Raw genomic sequence first — 11,927 nt, 5'->3', positions numbered from 1 at the left:
AGGAAGGTGGATTTTCAAACTGAAAAAAATATATATTAAAAAGATGAGAGAAATAAAACATTCTACACTTTAAGAGTTTGACAGAAAAGCAGAATCAAACATATCCCATTGCAATCTAAGCAAAATGTATTGTTGAGGAATCCCAAGAAATAGTCTCCACAACTATGCAAAAGAAGAAAGAGAGTTGTCACAGCATGTCTCAAATGCAAAAGTTAAGGGTGATAAAGAACACATGAATTGGGGGGCGCCTGGGTGGCTCAGTCGTTAAGCGTCTGCCTTCAGCTCAGGTCATGATCTCAGGGTCCTGGGATCGAGCCCCACATCGGGCTCCCTGCTCCGCAGGAGGCCTGCTTCTCCCTCTCCCACTCCCCCTGCTTGTGTTCCCTCTCTCGCTGTGTCTCTCTCTGTCAAATAAATAAATAAAATCTTTAAAAAAAAAAAAAGAACTCATGAATTGGGTTAGTAAAAGCTGAGGATGAGAGCAAGTTCTTGCAGGAGATCGTGGCTCAGTCATCTGAGTAGCTCTCTTTATGTGGACCAGATCCTTTGTTTTCAAGTGGCAGAATTCCTTAAATTCATGTTATCAAATAAGGAAAATTATTTTATGTAGATGAAATGAAATTTCTAAGAATGGATATCTCATACAGCTAGATCTTGGTGCTCAAACTATTTAGAACCCTGTGTTTGTCCGTTATTCTTTCTGTGCTCTCACTCTGATTTCTTTACATTGGTTTGATTCTCAAACATTCTCGTATTGTTCAATGCCAAAATAACTACTAATGTGCCAGACCCACCTCGTATCAGCTTACCAAATCTAGAATTCAGAGAATTTGTCTCTTTGAACCAACCATCATCACTTATGCATCCTTGAGTTAATAATTGTGGACACAGGGATGGAATGCAAATTGGGCTGGCTCGGATCTTGCGTTGTTTTTAAGAACTACAGGTGTAGGGTTAGTCTAGTCATTCCTAAAACACATGGACCTAGAGTTGGGAAAGGTTACCCCCTTCCCCCTTCCAACTTGGATGCTATTGCTAGAAGATATAGATATTTGGGAATAAGAAGTAAAAACAAAATAGCTATTACTAACTATACTTCCCCTGTCTCTAGAGGAAATACTATACAGTAGAAAATATTTCTTATGGGGCACCTGGATGGCTCAGTTGGTTAAGCATCTGCCTTCTGCTCAGGGTCCTGGGATCGAGTCCTGCATCGGGCTCCCTGCTCAGTGGGGAAGTCTTCCTCTCCCTCTCCATCTGCCTCTCCACCTGCTCATGTTCTCTCTTGCTCTCTCTCTCTCAAATAAATAAATATTTTTTAAAAAGAAAATGGGATCGAGTCCCACATCGGGCTCCTTGCTCTGCAGGGAGCCTGCTTCTCCCTCTACTCCCCACTTGTGCTCTCTCTCATTATCTCTGTCTCTCTCTCTCAAATAAGTAAATAAAATCTAAAAAGAAAAAAAATATTTCTTAGTTTTTACAGAATGTAACTGTACCGATTACAAACTAGTCTTTCTTTAGCAATACACACAAGTGTGTGCGTGTGTAAATGTCATAATAGGTCTTTCAATAGACAATTACTTAACTTGAAAATATTACTAAAATGATGAATAATTAAGGATTAATAAATTTTATTAACCAATTAATACGTTTATGCACTGGAGAAAATAAGTAAGCATAAATGAAATCCTGTCCCTGTCCATCCCTACCTATTCCCACTCATGCCTAAAATCATTATTATGCATACTGCACCATGATTAAAGTTCTACACCACCTGTCTGAACCAGTAGCCTAGAAAAATACTTTGTAAAGAGAATGAAACATGAAAATTTCAAGGGCAGAGTAAAGTAAAAAGAAAGCAATCAGAAAGCAACTTTTTAACAAAGAAAACATGCTAATTCCTCCCTGATAATTTTGCTTTGCTGATGCCTTTGAAAATTATTTTTCCAAATATTTCCTTTCAAAAATTGCCCTCATAATACTTGAACCACTCAAAATCAAATGTTGCTTGCCATTGTCTGCTTTCCTTAAGAGAACTGGTAGATATGTGGATGATGTTGCAAATAAAGAACCACGACAAGAAACAGTAAAGAGGTTTTTTTTTTCTCTCCTTGCTCACCTCAAAATGTCAGCACTGTCTGTTTTAAGAGCTGATGCAGCACCTTAAACATATTTATTTTGTTGTTTTTTAGTTCTTTCGGGCACTCTACGAAAAAGAGTACATTTAGACCTTTCAGAAGAAAACTGACTATTTTGAGGTTACTTCTCATTTCTACATTTCTGGCATTTTATATGTAATTTAAAATAAAAATTGGCTGGGTGCCTGGGTGGCTCAGTTGGTTAAGCGACTGCCTTCGGCTCAGGTCATGATCCTGGAGTCCCTGGATCGAGTCCCGCATCGGGCTCCCTGCTCAGCGAGGAGTCTGCTTCTCCCTCTAACCCTCCCCCCTCTCATATGCTCTCTCTCATTCTCGCTTTCTCAAATAAATAAATAAATCTTTAAAAAAATAAAAATAAATAAAATAAAAATTGGCTAAACAAATTTATTCTGTTTAATATCTCTGCCATATTTCAGTTTCTTTTTTTGGCAATTTACTTATTAAATTTATTTTCTTTTATAAATTATGTATTTCTCTGGGAAGACAGCCTTCACCTTATTGCACTAATAGCACATCTATAAAGCAAGCTACAGGACAAGTCTTAACAAGAGGTTTGTATTCTTCAACGTAGCAATTGTCTACCAGGCACTTCAGAGAGGAGGATGAGGAAAAGCCAGGATCCCCTCAGGTGAAGAGTGGGGTGGGGGAGAGGGACAACTTGTATACCCATCTGACCCTTTCTGGGTTCTCTCTCAGGAAGGGGGAACATGCAAACCTTACATCTGGATTCTGGGAGCAGGGAAGAGTTGGAAGGCTGAGAAGCCCAATGCAATACTGCCCCTCAACTCCCTTAGTTTTTGAGGGAAGCAGGAACTCCTTTCATTCATTTGTAACAAACCACTCTAGTCTAGCTGATGTTTTGAGGAAACAGTGGGGATGGGGTCATCATCAGAATTAGCAGCCATACACTGCCACAGTGTGGTGGGTATCCTCCTAGCCCCCAGGAACCTGAAAGCTATGTATCCAAGGGAGAAGCCAGAGCTGGCTCTGGAAGTCTCTTGACTGCTCATTGTGCTCAGACATCCCTGTGACCATGTGAATTAGCAAAGCTCTGGTGTTGAATCTTCCAACCATTGGTCAAAGCTATAACGAGACTGAGTGTGTAGGCGGAGTGAAGGGAATGCCTGAGTAGAAGGGGAGGACTGTCAGGGAAGGGGGTGATGGGCAGTGGACTGTAACATGATTAGGCCCTCCTTGCAGGTGGAGGCTGGGCTTCCAGGGAGTGGGGCAGGGGGAGCTGCAAGCCCGTGGATCTCTCCTCACTCTGCCTCTGTATTACACTGAAGAGAAGTTGCTCACATACTCTAAAGCACATTCTTTTTTTTTTTTTTTTAAGATTTTATTTTATTTATTTGACACACAGAGAGAGAGACAGCTAGAGAGGGAACACAAGCAGGGGGAGTGGGAGAGGGAGAAGCAGGCTCCCGGCCGAGCAGAGAGCCTGATGCAGGGCTCAATCCCAGGACCCTGGGATCATGACCTGAGCCGAAGGCAGACGCTTAACGACTGAGCCACCCAGGCGCCCCTAAAGCACATTCTTGATACAGGAAGAGGGGCTTTGGTTTTGGGCAAGAGCCATATTAAGCCTTCATGAGGGCAGCCACCACAGCCTTGGTATTGAAACTGCGTAGGTCACAGTAGGTCTGGCCAGTGCCCACAAAGACGGTGGATTTGCTTATGACATAGGTCATAGAAATAGCAGCTCCTACCTTGTCTTCAATGGTATCAAATTTGGTAAGGGTAATGCCATCAATGAGCAGGTGTGTTTGAGCCATAGAATGGTCAGCCAAAGCTCTGTTGAACTTGACCAGCTAGTCCACGGCCTCATTGCCTACTAAGGACTCCCCCACAAACTGCAGCTAGTCAGGTGTGTTGACAGTAATGAGCTTAGCCAGGGTGGTCATCAAAAGGGCATTGTCTTGCATTCGGCCAGCTGTGTCCACCAGCACCACATCAAAGCCTTTGTTGCATGCAAAGGCCATCGCTTCCATGGCAATGCCCACAGCGTCCTTGCCGTAGCCCTTTTCAAACAACTGCACCATAGTGCGGCCGCCGTGGTTCTCCGGGGGGTGTAGGGCACTCAGGCGTCGGTGTGTGCACACAGCTGCTCCAAGCCCCTGCACGAAATGTGTCACAGGCAGCAATGAGGACACTGAAGCCATTCTCTAACACAGCTAGAAGGAAATCTTGGCAAGATTAGTAGACTTCCCCACTCCATTAACACCACAGAAGGTGACAACATAAGGGCGCTGATGACGCTGAGCATCCATAATATCCCGGAGCATGTCTATAAGACACTGTGGCTGCAGAGTCTGCACCAGGGACTCTTGTAGGGCTTGCTTTACCGTGGAAGTCACCGTGCTGAATGTCCCCATCACCTTCCCTTCCAACTTGTTGGCCTCAGATTCACAGAGCTGGACTGCAATGTCTGCTTCCACACTCTTAGCAATGAGATGATCATGCATCTTATCCAGCACAAACTCCACATCTTCATGACTCAGGCTCTTGGACCCCACAAGGCCCTTCAGCACCCCAAACACGCCACCCAGAGTTCCCTTGGTAGCACTAGGTTTGGTGGTGTTTTGAGCAGCCACTTCATCATCTGAGCTGCTGCAGTCCAGAACCTGAAGCTGCCCTCCAGGCCCAGTCGTTCGAATCAAGTTGATGTCCTCAGGTGGGGCAACCTCAGGGGCTCCATTGGTGGTGGGAGTGCTATAATCCAAGACTTCCTTGTTAGCACAGCCACTCAGTGCCCATACCCGGGGTGCATTTTTGCCCTTCTCCTTTGGAGCATCTGATTTCATGGACTCGCTGGACTTCTCCAGACCTCTCCCATGCTTCTGAATGAACTTCTCTGGCTTCCTGCGTATGAGCTCCTCTTCGGAAAGTTCTACCCCATTCTCAGGCCCCACTGGGAGACCTGACTTTTCCGCAGGAACTGCTTTGCTGGTAGCCAAAGGGCCATCAGAACTCTCCTTCTTGCCCCCCCCCTTTTTTTTGCTGTTCTTTGCTTTTTCCTTGGGCTTTTCACCCTGTGTCTCAATCATGGACCTCACAGGTTTCTTGGCCTTTTCAGAATCTTCAAATTTCTTCATGGTAATGGGAGCATGGATCTTACTGCTCTCCTCTGCTTCATGAAGGAGCCGCAGGAAGTAATTTTGGAAATAAAAAGTGCCATTCAATAGACTTAAAGCACTTTGCTGTTGGATCTCTGTGTGATACTTGTCCCGAAACAGCTGGTGCACATCATCTATCAATTTGTCTGCATACGTCAGTGTTAGGATCTTCTGAAAACCAACCACGAACATCAGCTCAAACTGGTTGTCTAGTTTATACTTGAGTGTGAGTGGCTCATGGGTGAAGGAGTTGTTACCTCCCCTTTCCTGCAGCGGCACAGAACGAATCAACACATTAATGGGCCAGGTGCGTGAGTCGCTCACGACCTGGAAGCACCAGAGCACAAGCCCGCTCTTGGAGAAAATCGTGAAGAAGTCGAGCATGCCAGCAGAGGGAGAGGAGCCGGGCCGGCGCCGGGAACTCAGGCCGCCATCGCCTCCGCTTCCTGCTGAGCCAAGCGCGGGACACGTCACACCAGCGGCCCTGGAAACTGGCTCAGCCGCCCATATTTTAGTTTCGTTTCTTTTTTCTTTCTTTCTTTCTTTCTTTCTTTCTTTCTTTCTTTCTTTCTTTCTTTCTTTCTTTCTTTCTTTCTTTCTTTCTTTTTCTTTTCTTTCTTTCTTTCTTTCTTTCTCTTTCTTTCTTTTTCTTTCTTTCTTTCTTCTTTCTCTTTCTTTCTTTCTTTCTCTTTCTTTCTTTCTTTCTCTTTCTTTCTTTCTTTCTTTCTTTCTTTCTTTCTTTCTTTCTTTTTATTTCTTTCTTCTTTTTCTTCATTCCTTCCTTGCTTTTCCTTCCTTCCTTCTTTTCTTTCCTTCCTTCCTTCCTTTCTTTCCTTCCTTCCTTCCTTCCTTTCTTTTAATACAGAATATAGCTTGTTTACTCAGATCAACTGCAATTTCATCAAGTCTTCAAATATTTCCTATATACTTAAAATATGTTCAAACAATGAGGAAGATAAGTAGATATCATCAATGAAAATTAAAAACTAACCAGCATAAGACTGACCTATGAAATATTCAGTGAAGTAAAATTCTACATTCCAAGTCCATCTGCTTAGCAGTCATCTCTTCAAAATGTTGGAAAGGGCTGCAGAAGAAAATTTACTGTGTACTATAAAAGGCTATGTGGGTAAGAACCAATGCAAGGCTTTATGTAGGTCCAAATTCATTATTCACTACATAAAACAAAACAAAATATAAAATATTAATGATGTCTAATATATTACTTACTTTAACAATGCTTTGTTAGGATTAGTAGAATGTATTGCTATACAAGTTAGAGCTAAGTACCAATCTAAGGGCTGTTAGTTAACATTTGAAGTGCTTTAATCAGGAATTCACATCCAAGGGGTTTTTGGTAAGCACCTGAAAGGCTCCAATCAGGACTCAATACTCTAAAGGTTATAGCAAATGACCTAAATAGTTTCATCTAATTCTACACAGAGGGTTCAGTAATTAGCATGAGTAATGTTATACATAATTTTTTGTTAGTGAAATAAATTCAAGAAAAAATTTGCCTAGAAAATCTGTAGGGATCTTGTTATTCTTGTGTAAAAGAATATAAGAATGCAGCAGACCCTGCAGCTTGGAACTCATTAAACTAATCTCAAGGTCAAAATTTCTGGTTGGTCTCATGTCTATCATCCTCCAGTTACTAAGGGAGGATTCTATTGTCTGGTCCCACCAGATATTGGCCTGGCCTGCCATCAGAATATGGTTCTTCTTGACTCAGAGTGAACTTCCTCACAAGGTAATTGTCACAATGCCTGAGGAAAGAGAGCTGGGGCAATTTAGGGAAAACAGGTTAATGACGGATTTGTGCTTCTTTGCTAAGAATGCTTATAAATGCATTGGTATCAAATTGAAACTTGCTTTCACTTAAGTTCATCACCTGGTTAAGGGGAGACATAATCTCATCTATATCTAATTGTGGGAAGTGATATGATACTATTTTTTAATAGAATTAGACACTTGTTTAAAGGACAACTTTTCTTAGGTACTCACAATAATTTTACTTGCAGATTTGATTATTTAAAAGTGAATTATGTTTCAGATATCATGCTAAGTGCTATGTTTACATCATCTCATTTAATCTTTTTAAAATTTGAAATGATGTAGGATGTTACCTTGTGAAAAACCAAATGCAACAGAAAACAAGGAAAGGATTTTATCTAAACTACTATGGTAGGGAAAACATTCATTGATGAGGAAAGTCTCAAAGGAAAGGAAGAGAGCCCTGGGGTTTTAGAGAGGCAGATAAACAAGGAAGTCATCCTTTATTATTATGGCAGACGCGAGGAAGAAAGAAGCATCTTCTCTGGGTCATTGAAGAAAGATAGAGAAGGCTTTCATCTCAGAATATGCAGGGTACCATGACAGCCTTAAAGTTCCTCTCAGTTTAGCTACACTTTAGACCATTTGCTCCTTATCTATAGGCCCCTGACCTCTTTTTTCTTAGAGAATTTACTTTAGAAAACTTGCAATTCTAAATTCTTTTTCTCTGTTGAGATGTAAATCTTCTCCCAGATTTTGAAAAGCAGTCATCAAGAACGAAAGGACCCCCAATCCCTAGTCTGGGTAGGATCCCAACTTAGATAAGCACCAATTAGCAAACACAACTAATCACATTGCCAACCTCTCCCTAAGATCCTCCAATATTTTTCCACTAGCTCCCTGGGCACTTAAAATGTCTCCTGCCTTTTCAGTGGAGTTGATATCAGTTTCTCTCCCCTGTTGCAATAGTCTTGAATAAAGTCTTCCTTGCCTGTTTAACTCCATCTGGTTCAATTTTTCTTTGAAAAGGGCAAGGGTGCTCTTTTGGAACACAATAAGGTGGGGGGGAGGGTTCTTAACTGTCCATTTTGCTGTTTTCCAGATAGCATAGCTCAGGGAAAATTAAGCTTTGTGGAAATTTTTAGAGAAGTATGAAAAACAAAACTAAAACGTAAAATTATGTAAGGAGAGGTTTATTTAAACAGATTATAAAAATAAGGGGAGGGAAACTATTGCAATAGGGAGATAACTTCTACAAAAAGATCTGTAAGTGTCTCAAAGGCAGAAAAGAACCTTTCGATGGCAAGGAGCAAAAAGGCTAGAAAGATCTGGATGTACATAAGTGGAATGAATGGGATAAACAGATGGAGGTGACAGTGATCTGATAGCAGATCAAAAAGTTTTTACTCTGAGATCTAGAGAGAGGCCATTAAAGAGGGGTTCATGCTGGCCTAAACTGAGGGTGGGCCAAAGTTCAGGGCAAGGGGGAAGGGAAGAATCTTAACCAAAAATTAACAACTATTCTGTTCTAATTCATCAGTGAGGACAAAATAGTTCAGCTAATCATTTATGAAGCAAAGTTTGGAAATTTAGAGTTGCTTTGTCTGGTATTATTACAAGCAAACAAATGGGACATTAAGACTATCTAAATTATATGAGGAAAGGTGGTGTTTTCCATTTGTTGTATCATGAAATAACAAAAACAAAATGTGTGGGAGATTTCACAAACATTGTTGTTTTCCAGGATAATGGCTTTGATAAAGTTCAACATTGTCAAAAGAAAACTGAGAGAGGTTAATACTTGTTTAGAATCGTGCCAAAAGCTTATAGGTATTAAAGAGAATTGTGGGGGCGCCTGGGTGGCTCAGTCGTTATGCGTCTGGCTTCGGCTCAGGTCATAATCCCAGGGTCCTGGGATCGAGCCCCACATTGGGCTCCCTGCTCAGCGGGAAGCCTGTTTCTCCCTCTCCCACTCCCCCGGCTTGTGATCCTGCTCTCGCTATCTCTCTCTCTGTCAAATAAATAAATAAATTTTTTTAAAAAAAAGAGAGAGAGAATTGTGATATAAGCCCTAATCACCATCCTCTACTACTTCCTGATATTCAGGAAGGGTAGGTGAATGAAAAACAATCTGAAATTGACCATCAAAATAATCAAGATAATTAACTTGACTTTTAGTGGCATAGACACAATCTTTTAATCAGAGTAGTATATATTCAGGGACAAGTTCTTTTCCCATGTTGGAATGTCCACATATCTTTTAAGACATACCACTTTTAATTTAGTATCATGCTGCTTGCATATGTGTCACTTTTCTTCTAGCAGAGTTTGAACTTTTCAAAATGCAAACTTTGTCAAGTTTACTTTTATACCTATGCATAGTTTGTGCGAAACTGAATGCGTAAAAACTCTTGAAAGGCCACAATACGTAAGCCAGTTCTTGGACTTTTTGATTTCCCAAGACTGACAATGCCATGGCCTCAGAAATCTGCCTACGTGTTTTGAGAAAGTAAAATTTTAGTTCTTTGAAGTCCTTAGTATATTTTCTATTGTTACTATTGGGGAGGGAGATTTTCCTCTGACCTATGGTCCTTCTAGCTGGACTTAGAATCAAATTGACATGAGACAGATTAGCAGGAGAAAATCAAATTTAGTAGACATAAGTATAAGAGTATGGGAAGTCCACATGGACACTAGATTTCAAAGACAGTGAGGCAACATGAAGCTTATCTGAGTTAAGGAGAGGGACAGGGTCTGAGGATACAGAGTGGAGAAAGCTCATTAGCAAGGTGAAAAGGGTTGTTTGGGGGAAAAATAAGGTTGCTTTATTATATAGATAAGTTTCTTCCCTAAAGGGGAGTCTCTGTTAATAGTTCTCTTCCTGTTGCAAGCTCTCCTTTCCAATGTAAATTTAGGCCAGGATGGGGGAGGCAGAAGGCTTTTCCTGAATCTGCTGCATTTTTTATTACCTTTAACTCAAAATAATCTTTATGCCAAAATGGCACATTTGGGGACATCTCATCCTGCAACCCTTCATTATAGCTTGACATTTATCAGAATTTACTACCTTAAACACTTTTCCCAGACTAGATTTTGAGTTATCACAAATCAGAAATCATATCTGTTTTCAGATGAAAATATTGGTCTTAATGCAAAGCACTTTACCTCAAAACTTCAACAAAGACTCCAGCACAGTTACTTACTTACTTACTTACTTACTTATTTATTTATTTATTTATTTATTTATTTATTTATTTTTTCCTGAAGTCACATTTTAGTACTTTCTGCTTGGTGACAGTACAAAATTTTCAAAATTCTCAAGAGTCCTACACAACTTTTTTTTTTTTTTTACCTTTCTTTGATGACTACCCTGCCTTTGCATCATCAAGGACATTGAGGCTATCTGACATTGTCTCCCTCAATTTTATGTCTTCCTTCATCTTTGTGAACATCTACATTTACCCACACCTTTTTCTTTCATAAATCTCTACACACCCCCATCCTGAAAAATAACAAAATTAAAAATAATGAAATCTCCATTCATCCTCTATCCTTTCCACTCTATAATCACACCAATCCCTCTTTCCTTCAAGGGTTTTTTGAAAGTAATGAGGGAGGGAGGAAGTGAGGGAGCATAGAGAGAGGTGTGAAGAGCACTAATCCCCAAACACATCACAATTTGAAAATCTGGAAAAGAAGAATTAAGATTTAGAGAATCTACTTTATATAAAATGGATACAACTTCAACAGGGATACTGAAAAATGTAGATTAAAAAAATAAGAGCAAGAAAAAGGAAGTAATAATGATAAAAATGGCTGCCAATCACTGAACCCTCATAGTGTACAAGCAGGCACCATGTTGAATCCTCAGCACATAATCATACAGGTAAGTCCTGGAAGTTAATTAGCAATATAATTTATAAAGTTTGGCCATACTGTTTCAGGATTTCTTTTCCTTCAGTGCCCACTGTTCTTGGCACGCTGCTTCGAAGAATGAAGAGGTAGTCTAGACAAAGAGTGGTGGGCAGCAAAGCCAAGTTTATTGAGTGATAGTAAAGTTTATGATGTAGAGAAGACATTAGGGTTCAAAGCCAACGATCATGAAAGAATTCTTGAGATGTTTTTGGTGCAAAAAGGTGAGTTTATTAAAGCATGAGGACAGGACCCATGGGCAGAAAGAGCTGCACTGGGGTCATGAAGAGTGGCCCATTATATACTTTCAAGTTGGGAGGGGGTTAGGGATAGCATAAATCTCTAAGGAATTTTGGAAGCCAAGTTTCTAGGACCTTGAGAGGGCTGCTATTATTGGGGAAAGGTCATTTATTACTGTCTAATAAAATGTCATGAGACCCTTCAGATGTATATCGGTGGGCCATATGCTTGGGAGATGATTGCTGACATGTATCTAGGGGGTTTTAGAGATAAAGGAAGTCTTCAGAGGAATTTTTATATGTTAAAGTAGACTTACAGGATCCTGGTGTAGGGGGGGTGGGAGTGAGGCTAGGATTGCCTTTTGCCCTTAGTAAACATCAAGGCAGCTGAGTCCCTAGAGGAATGTCCCTCTGCCTGTTTCAAGGACTTGTCAATGGACTCTAGGTAGTAAGGAAAGTTAATAATTTTTCTTCCTTTGTTTCCCACATCAGTTTATTGAGTGACAGTATAAAGCTCCCGAAGAGGGAGGAGACCCAAGAAGGTTGTCCTTGCAGTTTCTAAGTCTAGGGGTTTTTATGAGATTGTTGGTGGGCTGTTTTAATCTAATTAACCCTCCATGCGCCTGTCAACCAATCAGGTTTTCATCCAAGCACTCATCTACCTATGAGGTAGTTGTTTACATGGGAAAGGATGGAGGGCTCCTTTCAGGGTGGTGTAGAATAACAGG

The 11,927-nt window shown here is 40.8% G+C and overlaps 1 pseudogene; it reads right to left on the bottom strand.

Annotated features, from left to right (window-relative positions):
- Nucleotides 1-3,739: 3,739 nt before the first annotated feature.
- LOC118522717 (signal recognition particle receptor subunit alpha pseudogene) lies at nt 3,740-6,172 on the bottom strand (annotated as a pseudogene).
- Nucleotides 6,173-11,927: the final 5,755 nt, after the last annotated feature.

This window comes from Halichoerus grypus, chromosome 3 (assembly GCF_964656455.1).
Source record: "Halichoerus grypus chromosome 3, mHalGry1.hap1.1, whole genome shotgun sequence".
Lineage (NCBI taxonomy): Eukaryota > Metazoa > Chordata > Mammalia > Carnivora > Phocidae > Halichoerus > Halichoerus grypus.
This window is presented reverse-complemented; position numbering and strand designations above follow the sequence as displayed.